We start from the raw sequence: 21,615 nt of genomic DNA, 5'->3' as shown, positions 1-21,615 counted from the left end.
ATCCACTATAGATCAGCAAGGTCTATATAATAAGGGCTGGATTTAGTACCTCAAAAAATTTTTGATTTATTAAAATAAAGTATATTCATGATGCGTTAAATGGAAAAAGTTTTAACATACTAAATGTTATAAATAGACATACAGGATTGTGAGCAGCCTAACTTTAAAGTCCATGTTGTATGTTAAATGCAGAAGAGCTCAGCATTTTCAGGGCAACTTGTTTTATAACTTTTTTTTAAGGCAATCCAAAGCGAAAGTGATGTTTCCCTAGTGATCTACATATTCTAAACATGGTTGGGGTCGAGTTTTTTCTATTTGTGAGACCACCACTTAATGAAAAAAGAAAAGGATGGATACGAACCGGTGCCGCCCACAGATCTCAGAACGAAAAACCATTGGAGTTATTAATGCCCCTCCCTACTTTAGCGACCCCGTTTAATAACACATCACACGGAGACACATTAAATTCTTTGACAGTCTCCCTGCTTCCTTCAATCCAGTTTTTCGCGTGGTGTGCAGCAAAAAACCTCTACAGAAACCTTGCCACAGCCATGATCTCACTAGACTGTACGCAGGCATTTGATTCTGTGTCCCACTCCACACTAATCCAACAGTTCAGGCTTCACCTATTCCCGGACCAACTGGTCGACATTGTTGGATCCTATATCAGTGATCGGACTTTCTCAGTCCGAGTCAAAACTGAAGTCTCCACCCCTAAGCCCGTTACTTGTGGCGTCCCCCAGGGTTCGGTCCTTTCGTCGGTCTTATTTAATATATATACTGCCCACATGACCACGGACCAGGTCGCAGTAGCAGCCCAACACATCACTAACAAACTACGAGACATAACATACACATCAAAAAACGGACGCCATCACATTCTCATACAAGAAAACTCCTAACAGAGCACCAAAACTTAACCAACAGAGAATACAAACCAAGAGACATCTCACAACACTGACGAAGCTCAGTAATGTGAGGCGAAACGTTGGCTCATTAAAATAGTTGTCACTATTTGAGTTTTTTCTTACTGCACCCAACCATGATCCATTTATTAATAATACAGACGGTCGATCAGCGATCTCCTAATATAAAAATTATATTTCTATTTTTATATTTAAAATAATCAATAAAAAAGAATTACCTTAGTAAATGAACGAGACTCATAATACTTTCATGACACTTTTATAAAATGGTAAGTGTGTGAATTTAGGAAAGGTTTTTTCTGCATAATTTATACTTCATTGTAATTACGTAAGTTTTTTTGTTAGTCAGAAACTTCCTTTTTCTCTTCCTATTAGATAGGAGTAAGTTATTAACGCGGCTACTAGGTAAGTGCTGTCCAATAATATTTTATTAATTTATTCAGAAGTTGATCGATGTTTTTTTTTATTTTGATTAATCTTTTTGGTTTACATTATATTATTTTTTTTAAATACCCAATCGGTCCGGTGTGTCTTACATGGTTAATGTGACTGTTATTTCTTTTAAATAGTGATTATGGATTTTTAATAGTTATTATTTTAATCTATTTATTTTATCTTAATTTATAACATTTTATATAGGTTATCTCACCCCAATTTTTGATTACTTTAATGAAAACTAGGTATAATTATTAGTCAAAACCGATAATTCTGTTAAGTATAGGTAGGGGAAATAAAACATAGAGGATGTTTCAAAACCTTAATTTTTTTGGAGCTCTATATCTTAAAAACTACCAACAACACAAGAAAATCTAAGAGAACATTATTTAAAGAAGATTAAATTTACTGGAATATTAGCCCTAAAAGAGCTATTTACGTCCAATAGTTCTCGAGATATAACTTTTTAGAAAGCAAAATTTCTTGAAAATCTACTGAAAGATTGGTAGTTAGTTAATTTATTTTGATAAATCTATATGCCAGGAACTATATGACGTACAGATGTCTATTATCACTCAAATTAAAGCTAGTTAAATGGGCTATAAAGACGTTTATGACATTTACCTACATAGGAATAGTGGTTTTGATGATATTTCAAAAAATAAATTGATTTATAGTTGTTCGGACAATAAATTTGATTCATGAAAAACTTTATTTCAGAAACCATTGGACGTACAGATGTCTGCCAGCGCTCAAATTAAAGCTGGTTAAATTTACTACAAAATAGTTAATTATGTTTATGTTTGTAGGAGAAGTAGTTTTTATGTTAATTTCTAGTTAGGTTTGCGGGCAAAAATAGAACAAATAGTTTAAAACTATTTGTTTGTTTTTTTTACCGTGACCATCTTCTTATGTTTAAATCTTTACGGTCAACTATATATACATATATTTAATTTCTAGTTGTTCGTATAAAATGTTGGATTTTTGCAAAAATATATCTCTAGATCCATAAGACACACATATGTCTGCTAACACTCAAAATAAAGGAAATTTAACTTACTATAAAGTAGTTTATGACACTTATCTTCGTAGGAGTAGTAGTTTTTATGATATTCACATATCAATATAAATTCGGCAAATGAAAATTTGTCCGAGCAACTATAAATCCATTTATTTCAGCAAGTGTCATGTAAACTATTACTCCTACGAAGATAAACATCATAAACTACTTTATAGCTCATTAAAATAGCTTTAATTTGAGTGCTAATAGACATCGGTACGTCAAATGGTTTTTGAGATATAAATTTTTCAAAATAAATTCACTAACTACTGATCTTTCAGTACGACCCATAAAATGCTGCTTTTTAAAAAGCTATATCTCGAAAGCTATTTAACGTAAATAACTCTATTAGGGCTCATATTTTAGCACATTTATTCTTCTTTAAATGACGTTCTCTTGGGTTTTCTTGTGTTGTTCCTACTTTTTAAGATATAGAACTCCGAATGAAAAATTAGCTTTTTTTATCGTTTTGAAACAATCATTTTTTATTCTCCCTACCTATACTTGGCAGACTCATCAAGTAATTATACATATTTTTCATTAAAGTAATTCCAAATTGGAGTGAGATAACTGCCTTTTTTATTCTCTTGGGCTCTTGTACTATTAGGAACAAACAAATATTCATTTTTATATATTACATTTTATTATTACAATTCGGAACAAACAAAATATATGGTTACGGGACAGGTGTCTAGATCTAGAGAGGAGGTGACCTTCGGGGAATACCATTTTGGGAAGACTAATGTTTTTGTATATCCCGTCTCATTAGTAACTCAAGAAAACGAACCTGAACAAGAGATTCGGCGTAGCATCATAGCAGCAAATCAGTGCAAGGCAGTTCCGGAGCAGAGCTCTTTCCAGAAAATCGAAGCTCTGTTTTTATAAGACGATAGTGCATCCAGTCTTGCTGTATGGTTGTGATACTTGGACTACCTCCCGGGCTTATGAACACGAACTTCTAGTCTTCGAAAGAAGAATCCTCAGACCTTTATATGGTGGTGTTCTCATCGGAGGAGAGTGGAAAATCCAGTACACTATGTTTAAGGAGCCCGATATTGTTCAAGTGATGAAAATTACAAGACTGAGATAGGCAGAACACGTCGTTAGGATGGGTAGTGAGGATCCACCAAGACAATTACTGATGGAGCCACTCCATGGTACCAGGAGAAGAGGAAGACCAAAGCTGCGATGGGCTGATGGTGTTGCTGCTGATGCAACAAATAGCTGGGGCTTCGGAATTGGATGGCGGCTGCAAGGGACCGAGACAATTGGTGGAAGCTGCTGGAGGAGGCCAGGATTCGCACCGGAGCCACGCTAGTAGTAGTAGTAGATTTTATTATTATACTTAAACATACTGAATTTGAATACTATTATCCTTCCTTCTTTTCTTTGCGGATTCTCAGATTCGGACCAAAGAAAGAGAATTTAGAAGGCTACACACAACCAGTATACTGATTGTCAATTCAACTGATAGTATTGAATCTTCTTTTACTGGCACAACAGGTGCAATAAGCTGCCCTTGGCTACTCAACGGCCGCCAACCATCTTTCTCTATCTTCTGTAAGGGTAACTGGGATCCTCAGTTGTCGCAGATCCTGCCTCACATCATCCCTCAATCGGCCCTTCGGCCTACCACGTTGCCGCACACCATCCGGAACGTAACTGTTCAGTTTATTTGCCACTCTTTCCTTGCTCATCCTCATTACATGGCCAAGCCATTTAAGTCTCTGTATTGCTATGTACGTGGAGATGCTACATTCCTTATAGAGCCCAAAAAGTTCACCATTTTTCCTTCTTCGCCAATTATCATTCTCGCATACGGGCCCTAAGATTCTCCTCAGAATTACTCTTTCAAACCTGCCTAGCAGGTTAATGCTTTTATTACTTAGCGTCCAAGTTTCTCCACCGTATGTGACGACTGGCCTTATCAACGTTTTATACAGGGTGAACTTGGTGGTACGGCTAACAAGTCTGCTTTTTAATTAGTCTTACAATGGAGAAATAGGCTCTATTTCCAGCAGCAATTCTGCTTTTAACTTCGTCTTCTTCATCCTGGTTCTCGTTGATAACAGAGCCAAGGTAAGTAAAACTTCTTACCACTTCGAAATTATAGGGGCCCATTTCCAGGCGACTCATCCTCTGGTCCAGAGGCTTTTTACCCAACAGCATGATCTTATTTTTTTCCTCATTAATATGCAGGCCCATCCTTTTCTCTTCGAAAGCAATCCTAATGCTCTGCAGGGATCTACCGATGATGACGACGTCGTCTGCATAGGCCAGAACTTGGGTCATCTTTGTGAATATTGTTCCTTCCTGACTTATTCCTGCTCTATTTAAGATAGTATTGAATAAAGATCTGATATTAAAAATAAAACGATATAAATGTTTTTAAATAAACAGTTATATTATTATTTTAAGAATTACATTTAATTATTTATTGCAGACAACCTGAGCTTAAAAAGTAATCAGTCAGTGAAGTCTTTTGGATCACAATGAAGAGACAGTATTCCTTGATGGATAGATTCCTCCAGAACCTAGCCGTGGCTTACTACACTACTTTCATATTCGGCTACGTACTAGTCATATTGCTAACTTATTACATCTTATTCCACACGAACTATTGGCCGATCCTGTTGCTATCATTAATATGGACTTGGTACGATAGGGAGACGCCACACAGAGGCGGTCGAGGGTAAGTATTTTACGATATTTTCATATATTAAGGGTATTCATGACGTGGTATTAAATGTAAAAAGTTTTAACATACTAAATGTAATGAGTAGAGGATTGTGAGCAGCCCAATTTAAAGTTCATGCTGTATCTCTGATATCCTTTAATTTAAATCCTCAGTGCATTCCCGCAATACCCACTCACGGCCTTCAGACTTATATGTAACTGCCCATCGAATCGCAGCCTTTGGCAGATCTTTCCCCACCACTATGGAATTCTATTTCCTCCTTCATTCGTAGTTCTATACCCTTCCAACCTTCAAATCCCGTGTCTTCGACCACCTTCTGTTCACCCAATTCCGGAAGAAAATAACAATTGAATATTTCAAACAAAGTTCATATATTTTCTATAATTTAGTTTATTCTTGTAAATATGTATATTAGGAGAAATTGTACCTTTCCATTTATTATTTTTAGTTTAATTACATTTGATTTTTTTTTCTATTATTTATTATCAGAAGTGTTTGTCATCTTATGTTTTATGATATGACATTTGGTTTTATTTTCTTTGTTCTATTCTTATTTTATATATTCTGTTAATTATTGTTGTTCATTTTAATCTTTTCAAATTCATTATTTTACTATGTTTTATGACGTTTTATAATTTCATTCTTATTTTGTATTTCACTCTAAGGCTCTAAAGCCTAATTCTGACGCCTGTACATTATTATAAAGGGAGCAATCCCAGAATAAATAAAGATTATTATTATCTATACGTTTGCCATATGCTGCAAATCAGAGACTTGAATGCTTGGTGAGCAAAGAAAGCAAAAAACATCCATATCCATACGCTTGTATGTCCTTTTAACTTCTTTTTTGGCTACTAAATTCTATTTTCATTATAAAAAGTTACAAAATAAAGATAGGCTAAATATCATAAAAGAAACATAAATATCAACAAAGTAGGTTGTAGATAATAAAAATTCATAGATATAGTACTTCATAACCTTTAAATTCAACCTTAGTTCTGGAGCCTTAAACAGAAACTTTTTAATTTAATTTCCTAGACATCCCCTAGTTTCTAATCTTGCATCCTCTTCCATTTCTGACAATCCTCCGAGGCGCCTGAAAAGAAGATGGCCACGAGACCAGCTAATGTAAAATGTCATTAGAGTGCTACCAATGGGTAGTTTCTCTACACACCTGTAACACTTCAATTTAACTTAGATCAGATTTACTAAATGTATTATAATGTACAGTTGTAAATAGCAATAAATAAATATTAAAAAAAAATTTCCTAGGCATATAATTAATTTATAAATGTAAATTGATGCTATGTTAAATATAAAATAAACTGCAAAAGTTATTTGACAAGATTTGAAATAATGTATTTATACCAAATCGAAAGTATATTAAAATAAACAATTTTAAACTAGAGTTAATTATTAAAAACGAAAGTTGGAGAAATAATTCAATTCATTGAAGTTTGAAGATCACGAATATTTATATTTTGGCGGTTCTGTAACATTGCTTAATAAACAACGACGAGTTTGCTTTGTGCTTAAAAACCAACAATCGACAGGTCAGCCACAAATTCAGAATAGCTTGTTCCAGCGTGTACAAATAACTCATCCACACACTTGCGCATCCGCAAATTTGCTATAGTTTGGCAAACGTGTAGAGGCATATAAGAATATGGCTTGTATCTCAAGAATTTTGTCTTTTCTTTTGTCATTATTATTATTTTAGAAAAAGAAAACAAATTTTTTCGTTTATATCATTTGTATGCTTAATGTTAGGACAAAGTTTAATTAAATCTATATTCATTTTTAAATACATTTTGGATGGTTCCTTGGCCTTTCTGTAATAATTGAATTTAAAGATTTTATAATTTGAATTTTTACATTCTGATCTTATTTTATGCTTATAATGCATAAAAATATTTTGTTCAAGTCTATATTTTCATTATTATTAAAAATAAATAAACAAAAAACAAATATAAAGCCATAACATATATATTGTAATGATAGTAACAGAACCACTTTTGAAAATTCTAGTAACAGTAAAAAAATTGTATGATAATGTCCTGATGATGTTGACACTGGGTCTGCTAAAGGCATTAACTAGGTTTGAAACAATTTATTTACACAGAATCGATAGAATTTTAAAATATACAATCTTAACCTAGAGTTAATTATTAAAGTCGAAGGTTGGGGAAATTCTTAAATTCATTACAACTCGAAGATCATAAACATTAATCTGTTGGAAGTTCTAAAACAATGCTAACTGAATAGAAACGTGTGAATAGAGCACAGGCGCTTGATTTGCTCCTAACACTCAACGGGTCGGCAACAAATTCAAGCCAACATGCACCAGCCAATCCAAATAACCCATCTACACGCTTGCGTATACACGAATTTGCCATTGTTTAGTAAACGTGAAGAGACCCCTTTAGATTCCATTAAGTTCCAAAAAAATTGATAGCCTGTTAAAAAAAGTGTAAATTTTGTTTAGACGTAAAAAATTAAGTTCTCTTCTAAAGAATATGCGGTAGATATTGCACTAAAATAGATAGGGCCAAAGGCGTACCTAGAATTAAAACTAAAAGGGCAAGCCATAGTCAATCAGGGGGGAGGGGGAGCCATAGGTAATCAGGGGGGAAGCCATAGTTAATCAGGGGGGGAGCCATAGTTAATCAGGGGGGGAGCCATAGTTAATCAGGGGGGGAGCCATAGTTAATCAGGGGGGGAGCCATAGTTAATCTGGTTGTGACATTTCAGCCCATGGATAGGGCCAAAATTGAAGATCTCCCAAAATCCATATCTGCAAATGTAATATGTTAATATATGATGGCTATTACAGTTTATTCACAATAGACCTTCGTAAATTAATCACCTCAATTTCAAAGTTAGATCCAACATTTTAATTTTAGGGAGTTTATCATAAAAAATTTTACATTCTGAGATTTTCCCATCGGTTAAAAGACTAAAAGCAATAAGTTTGGAAGTAGGTTGGAATTGTTTGATAAAAAATTGTAAATTGTAAAAAAACAAAAAAAAAAAAACACTTTTTTGTTGTAATATCCCTGAGGTTATTCGTGTGTGTCAACTACATTATTTATGCTGTCTTACGTAACTTAATGAATCAAATTAACAAGTTAATATGGTTTTAAATCCTTTGAATGATTTGAAATTTAAATATTACTCACAAATTCCTATATATCACTTTCCTCACTACGAAAGGAAAATAACATTGAATAGTTCTCATAAATATTTTATATTAATTTTCACTTAATTTTACAATCATATGCGAAGTTTAATTAGGATCGTTGTAGCCGTTTCGAAGAATTTCAGATAGGTTTAGGTATGGTCTTGTGTTCCTCTCTCACTGATAGATTATTCCAAGTAAACCTCAATTGTTCTCATTCATCTCTGTATTCTCAGTCCGCTGGTTTTCCTCAAGGTAGTATCCTCGGTCCCATCCTCTACACCGTCTATACAGCTGACGTTTCAACCAATCCTAACACTATCCTCACCACGTATGCCGATGAAACATGTGTGCTCGCAGTTAATAATAACCCATTAATTGTATCCAATCCTTACAATCCAAAATTCTCAATCCTCCTTACTATGTGACAAATAAAATCATACATAATGACCTTAATGTCCCCTATGTAACCGATCTAGCCCGAATCAGATATCACTCCTTCCATTATAAACTCCCTAACCATTCAAACCCCCTAGTTTCTAACCTTGCATCATCTTCCATTCCTGACAATCCTCCGAGGCGCCTGAAAAGAAGATGGCCACAAGACCTGCTAATGTAAAATTTCATTAAAGTGCTGTCAATTGGTAGTTTCTCTACACGCCTGTAACCCTCCATTTTAACTAAGATCAAATTTACTGAATGTATTATATAATATACAGTTGTAAATTTCAATTAAGATATTAATTAAAAAAAAAAGAAATGTATGGTCGTGTAGATTAGTATCTTATTTTCTATTAAAAAATGAGTGTCTATTGAGTAAACTGTAAAACTGTCCAAATAGCCAATTAAGTGCTTGCCTTTTTAGTCGAGTATCCCCAAAATAATAATATTTTCTCCACACTAATGATATTAATAAACTTTTTTTTATATATATTTTCCACAATATTCATATTTAAAACTTTTCAATTTCCAATATCACTAATATTTGTCCACTTTTCCAGCTCATGGATAATGAAGTCGTTACCTTTCCTCAAGCACATGAGGGACTACTTTCCAGTGGGACTGGTTAAGACTGCCTATTTGGACCCTGACAAAAACTATTTATTCTGCATGTATCCGCATGGAATCGTCAGCGCATCTAACTTTGTTAATTTCGTTGTCGAGGATTCTCCAAGACACGAGCTGTTTCCAGGATGCAAGTTCTACTCTGCTGCTTCGGATTTCAATTTTTTTGTTCCCTTTTTCAGAGACTTCATCATGGCTCAAATTAAGTATTTTTAATGAATATCTGAAGTTACTTTAAGTAATTTGAAGTTACTTTATTAGTCTGAAGTTACTTTAATTTAGTCCAGAATTATTTTAGAAAATATCATTGTATGAAGTAGAGATGCGACATCGATAAAAAAACATCGATGTTCAATACTAAAACATCGATGTTAAAAAAACATTATCGATGTTAAAAAAACCACTTCTGATAGGCCGTAGAATACGTGATCGTTGGAGCAGACCTTATGTTACTCAAATGGATGTTCAAAAACATCGATGTTTTTTGTAGTCGATGTCCTATTCTTTGATACAAAAAGCACTTCTGACTGGCCTAAGCATGGTAGTCGTTGGAATAGACCTTATGTTCCTTCAATAGTTGTTTAAAAACATCGATGTTTTTTCGGTAATGCATTGTAAGCAAAGATATTTTAAAACATCGATGTCTTTTGTAGTCGATGTCCTATTCTTTGATACAAAAAGCACTTCTGACTGGCCTAAGCATGGTAGTCGTTGGAATAGACCTTATGTTCCTTCAATAGTTGTTTAAAAACATCGATGTTTTTTCGGTAATGCATTGTAAGCAAAGATATTTTAAAACATCGATGTCTTTTGTAGTCGATGTCCTATTCTTTGATACAAAAAGCACTTCTGACTGGCCTGAGCATGGTGATCGTAAGAACAGACCTTATGCTTCTGAAATTGTTGTTAAAAAATATCGATGTATTTTTGGAAAAGATTTATATGCAATGAAATTTTAATATTGAGCATAGATTTTTTAAAACATGGATGTTTTTCTAGACGTAATTTATCTTTATTATGTCTTTAGCGTCCTTTTTTTTTTTGAGGTCCTTTTTTATCCCACCACTTTGCTGATAGGAAATTGTTTATACTGTAAATTTTTTGTTTTCATTTAGTTACTTTCGGAAACAAAAAAAAAAAATGAAAAATTGGGACAAACGTAAAACATCGATGTTAAAAAAACATCGGCTTAAAAACATCTATGTTTTGGGTAAAACATCGACATCGATGTCGCATCCCTAGTATGAAGTACGCCTTGAACTTAACTTTTGATTGGCTGGTTGAATTGTAGTGGACTGTTTATTGTAATAAAATAAAATATTATTAACAGAAAGAAAAATCTATTCCATAAGTTACAAATGGTCGAAATAGAACATTTGTTGTTAGGTGTGTTAATTAACTTTGAGTAATTGGTCCATGGATTTAATGATGGGCGAATTATATTGAATGATGTGGACTTACTCCATACTTTCCTTTTTTTTATTCGCATTCTTATATCTCTCTCTCCTCTGCTGCTGGAAGGCACTCCAGAAAATCTCAACTCACTCATGGCTTTTGCATAGAATAATAGTGAAGAAAAATACAACTTTTAGAAAAAGAAAATGGCTCTCTTATGCCTCAGTATTTTCTTCTCCCCATATAGGAGGTCAGCTTTGGCTGTTGGCCACATGGGACGCTAGTTGTATCTACATTACGGGGGCTCACCCATTTCAAGCTTTCAGTTACTGCAGGTTACCGGAAACAATCATAAAAACAACTTCTTTGATTTGAGTGCTAATAGACATCTGTACGTCTAAGGGTTCTTGAGATATATTTTTTCATAAATCAAATATTTTGTCTGAACAACAAGAAATCAACATTTTGTGAATTTATCTTGGCAAATATCATAAACACTACTACCCTTACGAAGATAGACGTCAGAAACTACTTTATAGCATGTATAACTAGCTTTAATGTGAGTTATAATAGACATCTTTACGTCCAAGGTTTCCTGAGATATAGTCTTCTGAAAATAAATTCACTAACTACTGATTTTTCGTTATGAAATGTTGCTGTTTAAAAAACTGTATCTAGGAAATTATTGAACGTAGCTATATTAGGGCTCATATATTAGAAATTTTACTTTACTCTAAATGATATAGTTCTAGTACTTTTCCTAATGTTGTAGGTAGTTTTAAAAATACGGACTTTCAAATGAGAAATTAATGTTTTTAACGTTTGGGAACAGCTACCGTTTTTTAGTCCCCTTAATTATTTTTGGCAGACTCATCAATTTTTACAATACCTAGTTTTCATTAAAGGTGCCAAAATAACTGACTTAAAACAGGAAGAGGGTACTTGATATAATTAAATTGAGCGATATTTAAAACGTGCCTAAAATTAGAAAACAGGGTGAATTTTCAAAAAATCTTCCTTTATTGTCCCCTTAATTTTGTTTGGTTGAAAAAAAATTCTTATTGTTAGTTGTAATAAAAAACGGACAAATAACCATATTAAAGATAATTTAACAGTTAAGATATTTTTTAAATATCATTGTAGGTGTCGTAGCTGCTTCCAGTAAAAGCCTGAGATATATTCTGAATGACAGGAACAAGGGAAATGTTCTTAACCTCATTCTGGGAGGTGCGAATGAAGTCCGCTACGTGCGCCGAGGGCAGTATAAGATCATATTAAAGAAGCGAAAGGGCTTTGTCAAGTTAGCTCTGAACGAAGGGTGAGTAGCAACTTATATTTTTGAGCTATCAAAATTTATTTAAAGTGAAGATTAGAAATACAATTAATCATAGACATATATATAACGTTAAAATAAACAGAAAATAGTCTAAGTGCGGCAAAAAAACACCACTCAAATAGTCATAAAACTATTTAATTTGAGCCAACGTTTCGCCCCACGTTGCAGGGCTTCATCAGGGCTAAAAAACTTGTTATATAAAGGATCCACATGTTGGCCGCTCCCCACAAATCGGAGGCTTGTACAAATGCTCGGTAAACAAAGAGCGGACCATCCACATGTCAGTGTTATTCAGAGAGGCAAGCATGGCGGACGTACAAGAGGTTTCAGCTATTGCACTGGGATTATATTATTTTTATTACTAAAAAAGAAAATGAAAGGAAATTAAATATAAATAAATAACTTATCATAAAAAGTACCAACAAACACCTTTAATCTCCTAACAGCTCTCAGTTGCAACTAGACAAAGAACAATGGTGGAGATACTAAACGAGTGCTCTCATGAACCCCTTTGATCTGTGTCCAAAAAACCGACTCTCGACGGATCTGCAACAAGCTTAGGCCAACTCATACCAATCAAGCCAAGCCACCCATCGACATGCTCGCGCATGTCTGAGTTTGCCACGGCTTGGCCAACATGTAGAGGCCCCTTTACAGGCTAAATAAACATTGATACAAATATTTTTGGCTGAGGGAAATTTATTATATTTTAATACTGTTGTGAAGCTCAGATTACCAGCATTATTTGGAATGTGTTATGAGATTTATGTTTGAGTTTAAGGCATTGCTCACCCCAACTCCATCAACTACTTCCGCTCCACCATGCACAAATGTATTAATAGATATTTATCCAACCATGGCTCTACTCGATGATTTTATTCTCATTAGGCAAAAATGGAATTTATTCCCAAACCTTACAATATGGGTAGTTATTATGTAGCTAAGTATCCAGTAGAAAAGGTGAGAATGCTATTCTGACCTATTGACTAGAATGCTATTCTATTGTGAATTGTCCAGCCTTAACCTTGAAGTACCACAGGTAGAAAAAGGTAATACTCAACTTGATCTAAATAAACCATACGTAAAGTAACCACTAATTTATTGTTTATATTCTGTTTTAGAGGGATCGGGAAAAAAAATGCTTCTGTATGTGTTTATTTATTAAAATAATGTATTTACAATTATGATAATATTGACAAGTTAAATACATTATCAGAACAAGCTTGCGTGGTGCACTCTGCTGGGAAGTGATGAATATTAGTTCTGGTTGGCAGCGATAGAACTTTAACTTCTTCCGCTCGCTCATAAGTAGCCTCGCTATTGTAATAATCAAAAATTTATTAAAATAAAATGAATGGTATTTTATATTTTTTAACTTAAATTCTCATATCTTAAAAGATAGCTTGGGTTCAAATTAAAAGCTTTAATATTTAACAGATAATAGTATTTTATTTAAATTTTATAACATAAGAGACTCTTTTCTCAGGGCGGATTTCCTGGCAATCAGAAACAGACGACACTTTACTAATAATAACACTTAAACTTAATTAATAGATATTCTACAAATAAAATAAATTTCAGTTAGAAACAAAATTAACCAATTTCACATCTTCCCCTGATAATTGTTGATCTCTTCTTGTCGAAGATGCTATGTCCAACTCCTAACAATGGCTTCCAGTCCTTCCCGCTTCTAGCCGAACGGACGTCTTCTCCCAAAGCCAGCAAAATCAAGAGTCTGTTTCCTCTCTTCTATCTTCAATGTTCGCTGGTCGATCCAAAAATAATCGATTGTAGTACAATCGCTCTGCTTTATTTGCTATGATTTACGATGTAAATAGTTTACTGATACTTGTTTTGTTCTTCTTTGATTATTCTTTTTCTATAATTATTGTATAGAAACAACAAAAGTTGAAAAATTTCAATCAATCACAACACAAACAATTCAACGAACACTTCGGAAGGACGCGCACCGCCATCTTTCTTGTTTTGAACAGCGTATTTATTTTAGACAATGAAAACTGGTTAGCTTGCTCTTTGATTTAAAACAACAAATAAACAATACTGAAACGATATACATAAAATAAAAACATAACTAAAATCATTTATCTATAAATATCAACTATTTATTAAAAAAGAGTATATTACACTATATTATAATTTTCTTTATAAAACTAATGAAACATACAATTTTCAGATGTTGTTTGGTACCTGTGATCAATTTTGGAGAGAACGACATTTATGATTTGAAACGTGCTAAACCAGGGAGCTTCTTGTACACATTACAACAGTGGTTCCTAAAGAAGACAAGTGTATACTTAATGATACCAGTTGGCAGATCTGGGCTTTTCAGTTTTTTGCCAAAGAGGGAACCCATGACAACAGTTGGTAATGAAATGTTAATTTGTAAATATGTATCATAGGATATTTAAAAAATTGCTGATAAATTTAATAATTATTGAGTGATGTGCTTTTACCTCCCAGCACTAAAACAAAAAATCAAAATTTAGATGTATGAAAAAGCTATCTTTCCAAGGAGACATTTAATCACATTCTGCAAAAGGAGGATATTGTGTCAGATGGGGTGGAAATATGCCAACATTGAATTTAGCAAAACAGCATTCTTAAAAGGCTTACTTTTAAATCTGTTTTTTTCTGTGTTTTCCTGTTTACTATAGGGCAGCAGTGCATTAGTTGCTTCTTTGATATAATCTTTATGGCTTCCACAATGGTTTAAACAATTCATTGTTTTATCTCTTAGTTGCTGTCTGTGGAAAGTTTTCGTTCTCATGATATAAAGTATTAGTTTTATGCACTTATAATTAATTTATTTTTATTCCCCTGTTATCTGATAAATTATCTGTGGGGTTTCATTACTGTATTTTCTTTTCTGTTATCATGTTATTACATCATGATTTATGTCACATCATTATCAAAATAATTCACTTGATGTGCCGAGATTGTGCCATAATTTTTGGTTATTTTTTTAACTGAGAAATAATTAACACAACTATTAGGAAAACTATACTTATTATCATAATTCCTCTATTTAATTTATTTTGAAAAACTTTATATGTCTTACATAATGTTATGGAAAATGATGAAAAATCCATAAACTTAATGAATGAGACAGGTGAAGGAAACAATTTAGGAACATTTTAACAAAAATTAATATATCCACTTCAAATAAATAAAAACTTTTCTTTATAAATTAAAATTCTACAGCTTAAATTATTTATTATACTAGTTCAAATGCACAACAAAAGGGTAATCAACCAAAATCATCTGATAAAGAGCAGGTTAATAAAAAAAGGAAAACTGAAAAAGACTGCCTCAATTCAGATTTCGTTCTAGGAGTCTTTTAACTGTATCAACTGACCAGATACCTACCTGACAACTTATCGGTCACTCTCGCAGTGTCACTCGGTCTCAAAACCATATCAAGGCTTCCAATAAGGTTAATATTTTTCAAAAAATAGAATGTAGACTGATCTTGTGCAATATAAATGTTATTAAAAATTTATTTAAATTTACCAGTAATGAATGTGAAGTAATTGGAAGGAACTCAGCGTTATGTTTTGTAGAGGCGTGGCTAACAGAAAATAATTTCGTGCTCCCATCATGGTTACACAATTACACCCCATATAATAGTACTCTTTCCATTCTGCAAAAGTTATTTCAATTATAGTTTATACCACATCCTCCTACATTGTTCCCTCTTTAAAGAAAATAGTCAATACATCTTAAAGCCACCAGTATCCGTATCTTGCAACTTACAAAACATTGAAAATATATTGAACATTGATAGTGAAGCCAAATTGAACAGACTATATGCTTACATTGTAACAATATGTAATAAGTTGAATTTTGTAAGTGACATCTAAATTCTATTATGTAAATATTTTTTGAAGCTAATTAATATCTTCATTTATATCATGCTCTTGTTTATTTAAAAGAATTCTCATTCTTTTAAGTTAAATATAATGGAGTAATGAATATTATGTTAATAGTTGTGTATTATCCAGTCTGTTTTTGTTTTTTTGTTTATTGTTTTGTTATAGAGAACTTGTTTTATCTTTGTTTATTGTTTTTGTAATGGAGCACTAGACTCAGGTTTTGTTTTATAATTGTATACTGTGTTATGAATTTGTACAAGACTTTGTCTTTCACAAATAAAATAAAATCTAACTAATCTAAATCTAATCTAATTAAATTATTTATTATAAATAATTTTATGATAATTGTCATTTTTTTGAGCAGGATTAATTTTTAATTTAAAATATTAACCAGAAATGTTTTTTTTTTAAAAAAGTCTATCGTTTTTATACATAATAATAAAAACTCATCAAAATTTTAATTTATAAATGAATCTTTTACATTTTTGTAACGTTTCAGCCTTTTCATATATTCTCATCATATATGAAATATATTCATCTCCACCCTAGTCACAATATAAAAACTATTTTTAAATGTACAATTTTAGAAAGTACTTGTAATAATTTTTTTAAAAATCTGATTTACCTAAATATGAGTTTAAAATGTCTTAATTTATGTTTTTAATAATAATATAGGTTTTAAAATAATTTATTGCAAAATATTTAATATGTAGATATATAGGGATCCCTAAACCATCAGTCAGAATGACTAAATAACCAAAGATGGGCATTCAAATTGATTGTTATGGGTTAACGCTGAAGGATTACTGTGAACATTTTTAGCATAATGACAATAATATACAATTATGACCAATCTAGTTATCTTTTTATTACAAATAAAAAGAGACATTGCACAAGATTCTTACTGTTCGGTATCTCATCTACCAGTGTCAGTTGGACTGATGGTGTAAGGGTCTTTGTAATCACATCAGTCAAGCTTTTAATTTATGACTGTCATTCTGATTGACTAATATAAAAGTCCTAATGAAAAAAAAATGCCCTTAGTTAGAAAACAGCTGATAAAAGTAGAATTTAAAATAAATGATTACGAGTACATTTGAAAAAGCTGAAATAATACAAAAATGTTAATTGTTTATAAAAATAAATAAATAAATTTATAAAGATTTTCATATTATTATGATTATGTATATGAAGATGTACGCTTAATGTGATTCAAGTTTTATTTCTTAATCAACGCCTGTTGAACAGATTCGATACTTAGGACTCCATCTTGACAAGAGACTTACTTGGAATCCACACACAAGACTGAAACGACAAGAAACTGCTCGTAGATTCCGATTGCTACAACAATTACTTGACAAACGCTCTAAACTTCCCATTCACTACAAAAAATTAGTATACACTACGATAATCAGACCAATTTGGACATATGGAATTGAGCTATGGGGCTCCACCAAACCATCTAATTCTTCCCACATCCAATCGTTACAATCCAAAATCCTACGTAAAATCTTTGATGCTCCTTATTACGTCGCAAATAAACTCATTCACAAAGACCTTAACATCCCATTCGTTGCAGATTTGACCCAAAACAGATAGGCGTCTTTTCATTCCAAACTCCTTAACCATCCTAACCCATTAATTCTTAATCTTTCATCCTTAACAATCCCTGATAATCCTCCGAGGCGTCTGAAAAGAAGGTGGCCACGGGACCTTCTAATTTGAATTAATATTTGAAGTACCACCAATGGGTGGTTCCTTCCCAAGATTTTCAAGTGTATATGAAACATACAACATATTTACCTATTGTATTATTTTGTACAGTTGTAAATTACATTAAATAAATAATTAAAAAAAAAATGTCTTAATCTTTTTGATTAATTTTATTATATGCTGAAAATTATACAATTTATTTTTAAAACAACTTTTTCTCTATCTAATATGCTTTAGAAATCAATATTTTGAATAATAATTTGGTTTATTTATGGTCTATAACATTCAATATTTGAAATATATAATTTATTTCCTATTTTTTTTAGTTGGTAGGCCAATCCAGTTGCCTAAAGTGAATGAACCTTCTTCAGAGCAAATCGAACACTATCATTCTTTGTTCACAGAAGAACTTATTAAATTATTTAATGAACATAAACACAAATATACAGAAGACCCTGAGAATACTAATTTGATAATTGTTGAATGATAAATCATATCATTGTATAAGTTCTTTTCTTAGTGAGAGTATTTTTATTATTTATTATTATATCTACCATACCAATCTGGAAAGGTTCAACTTTGTAAATAAGTCTTCTATGTTATGTATTTTTTGTAAAATTCCTCTTCATTAAAGTTAATAAATTAAAGAGTCCTCTTATGTCTTAAAGATTTATTGTTGTACTAACAATTTTATTATATCATAGTTTCTAGTTTATTCTCTATGTCTGTATACATATAATCTTATTCCATAAAATTTTAAAACAATTTCTTAAAATAAGGGAACCACCTTACCATCTCGACTGTTTTTGTCACACTGAAAAGAGAATAAACTTTGAAGACAAAGTAGGACTCCAAAATGTGAATGTTTTATATAAAAAAGAAATATTGAAATTCATATTAATAAAAAAATTACATGGAAAGTAAATATCATGGAAAATTTATATTATTTATTATATATTGGTCAAAAAGACACTAAAACAAAATCATAAATGAGCTCCCTTGAAAATAACATGCAAGGATTTTGTTTATATTATATTTTTAAAGAGATGATTTAAAATAGTTAGTTTCAAAACTGACTTAATCCACTTCTCATCAATATGTTTTTATTTTATTTTTCATAAGCTCTTAAAGCACTTCATCACATAGGAAAGCCATATTGATCAAAGTGTAGTAGTATATTGTAGTAATGGGACAGTACAGAACTAATTATAGTAATTAAAAAGTATTATTAATTTTATTTATTAATTGATAAATTATTAAGGGATTGACATATTTGTATAAGAAATTCAATTAAACACAAATTATATTTTTAAGAATATATTATCAACAACTTCTTTAAGGATTTTAATTTTGAAAAGAAAAAAAAACTAAATAAAGGCAATAAATAAATGAATTCTCTTGAATGAAAATTGTTTCAGAAATGGAAGCATTAGAGATAGTGATGTTTCTTATTTAGTTTTAATATTACTTCTGATTAATTTAAATTAAGTTACTGTTGTATCATACAGAGATGGGCAAAAATCAGCAACAGCTAAAACTAATAGCTAATTTTTACCCAACCAGTCATTTACTTGAATATAGTCATTAATTAAAGCATTTTAGTATATCTCCCTCAATTTATTAATTATTTATTTTTTAGTTAGATTTTTATCAAAAAGCTGTTATTATTTAACCAGTATGGTCATACTGCCAAATTGGTGACAACTTATTCTAAACTTTGATAACAGAGTATTTATTAAAAATAGAATTAAAAATTAACAAAATCCGAGGTTGACTATTACAAATAAGTATCTGTTTTATATATATATATATATTGCACTGGATTTAGATGTTATAATTTTATCTTATTCAAAATATCTATTACTTGTTTTCAGATTATTTATTATTAACCCATCATCAGTTGCAAGGTCGTTTTTAACACGGATGGCCGCGCATGAGACTTTTTCTCACATTTCTTATTTAGAGCTGTTAAGCGTATTTTTTAAAATATAAAATTATGATTTAGATTAACTTTATTTAATCATAACAGAAAAATAATTTTGATACAAGAGCAACTAGTTTTAAAAAATTCAAAACCAGACATAATTATAAAATAGTAATAAACATAATATAATATTTTAGACAGACAAAGTTATAAAAAGAATCAAAATGCAGATATGTCATATTATAAGAACATAAGACTAATCTAAAAAAAAAAAAATGCTCAGTCTGAAGAAATCTAAAAAACTAGTATTCATACGCAATGCTGAAGTGAAAACATGAAAAGACAAATTTTTATTATAAAGACCATCCTAACATACACTTCTAGAAAATAATACGTACATAATGAAGTTCCTGACTCTTCAAGCCTACGTTTCCCTAATTCTGCTAATGTTTTCCCTCGAGGAAAAAACATTTTTATGGATTAAATACACTTGTTGCACATGAGAAAAATCCTCACAACTTGAATATTTTTACAGCAGCCTCAGTCGCGCATGAGATAATGTCTCACAAGAAGGGTATATTGTCAGGGAAAGAGAGCTGGCTGCTTACTCAGAGCTGCTAGAGTGGTGTAGCGGGCAAGGTATAGAAGGAAGAGACTGTAAACTACAGATTCCAGAAAGATGGGAACCACAGTCTCCCTCTGGCAGCTTTCAGACCTAAAGAAACAATTAATGTGAGAGAAATTCTCATGCAGCGACCAATGTCGGGTTAAATAAAACATTACATTTAATTAATTAATGTTCCTTTTAGAAATGAAAAAAAGAAATATTTAGGTGCCCTCCATCAGGAAAACTTTTAAACCTTAAAAGTTTTATTTGATTTATTTAATGAGTAGTGCTAAATTTTTTTGTTCACTCCTGTTGAAGACAATAATAAAATTAGTTGTAATTTTTCATTTTTAATGTAAATCAAAGTAATCATGAGAGATAGTTGACCGTGGATGACTTATACAAGAAGAAAATGGTTGGGGGATGCAGTAAAAATAAAACACAAATAAGTTGAAGTAACTTATTTAATCGTGCCAAATAAAATGTATACATAATTACCTATTACATTTTATTTTCCACTTCTTTCATCACTTTATTTTATTAATTCCATTCTGTACAATTATTTACTTTATGTCATTCTGTTTATATTTTATTTTTTGTATTCATTGTTATCTTGTTCTGTTCTTAGCCCTGATGAAGGCTAGAAATTCTTGCCGAAATGTTGGCACAATTAAATAAGTTACTTCAACTTATTTGTGTTTTATTTTTAACGCACTCCTCAACCATCTTCTCCTCGTGAAAATAAAAGTAAATGAAGAAAGCATAGAACTATTTAATCCCACTTGTAGTAATTTAATTGATTCTCATATCTATATTTTTTTTTTATGCTTAATTTTAATATTACTATTTTCTCTTTATATTATTAGATACAGTTTCAATATTCTTATAATATTACACTATGCATATTCTTCAATACTACTTACGTACCTATATTATCGGTTATCTTCTTTTTTGCTGTAATTTTATTTAATCATTATAGTTGTTATATTATTTTTATTCTTAGCCCTTATGATGGCCAAAAATTCTGGCCAAAATATTGACTCTAATTAATAAGTTTTTACTCATTTTTGTTCTTCATTGACTGCACCCCAATTCATCTTCTCATATAATCCCATTTTTAACTAATACAAAATAGAATATAAGTAATTTTGAGAAAATGAGTTTAATAAAAATGTTTTTGGATATTGAAAGTGCTTGTTATTAGTATGACAGACTTAAGCTGATGATATAGAAAGAACTGTAGAACATTTTACAGAACTAACAAGTTCTAATAAAGTTTTCTACATACTTTAAGTTGTATTGAAGCAAAATATGGAGTGAAATATTTTAAATAATAAAGATGGTAGCATAGATTTATTTCAAAATGTCCAAAAAAAAAAAAAAAA

General features: G+C 31.3%; 2 long non-coding RNA genes and 1 other non-coding gene across 4 annotated transcripts in view; 2 read left to right on the top strand and 1 right to left on the bottom strand.

Annotated features, from left to right (window-relative positions):
* Window positions 1-1,296: 1,296 nt before the first annotated feature.
* LOC136796355 (uncharacterized) lies at window positions 1,297-9,559 on the top strand. Its single transcript, XR_010844058.1, has 3 exons — window positions 1,297-1,331; window positions 4,865-5,113; window positions 9,299-9,559. It is a non-coding gene; the product is annotated as an uncharacterized lncRNA (long non-coding RNA).
* A 1,746-nt stretch (window positions 9,560-11,305) lies between these two features.
* On the top strand, window positions 11,306-19,043 carry LOC106678826 (uncharacterized). The gene is made up of 3 exons (XR_010844062.1): window positions 11,306-12,075; window positions 14,288-14,478; window positions 18,026-19,043. It is a non-coding gene; the product is annotated as an uncharacterized protein (transcript).
* LOC136796361 (uncharacterized) overlaps window positions 13,243-21,615 on the bottom strand; it is an 8,955-nt gene continuing 582 nt past the window's right edge. The window contains exons 2-4 of one of the 2 annotated variants that reach the window (XR_010844064.1): window positions 20,022-20,338; window positions 15,625-15,754; window positions 13,243-13,410 (exon numbers count right to left, since the gene is read on the bottom strand). This is a non-coding gene — a long non-coding RNA (uncharacterized lncRNA). The remainder of the gene's footprint in view (window positions 13,411-15,624; window positions 15,755-20,021; window positions 20,339-21,615) is intronic. The other variant, XR_010844063.1, reaches the window with a different exon arrangement.

This window comes from Halyomorpha halys, unplaced genomic scaffold, assembly GCF_000696795.3.
Source record: "Halyomorpha halys isolate HHAL.00 unplaced genomic scaffold, Hhal_1.1 Scaffold11.1, whole genome shotgun sequence".
In the NCBI taxonomy this organism is placed as follows: domain Eukaryota; kingdom Metazoa; phylum Arthropoda; class Insecta; order Hemiptera; family Pentatomidae; genus Halyomorpha; species Halyomorpha halys.
This window is presented reverse-complemented; position numbering and strand designations above follow the sequence as displayed.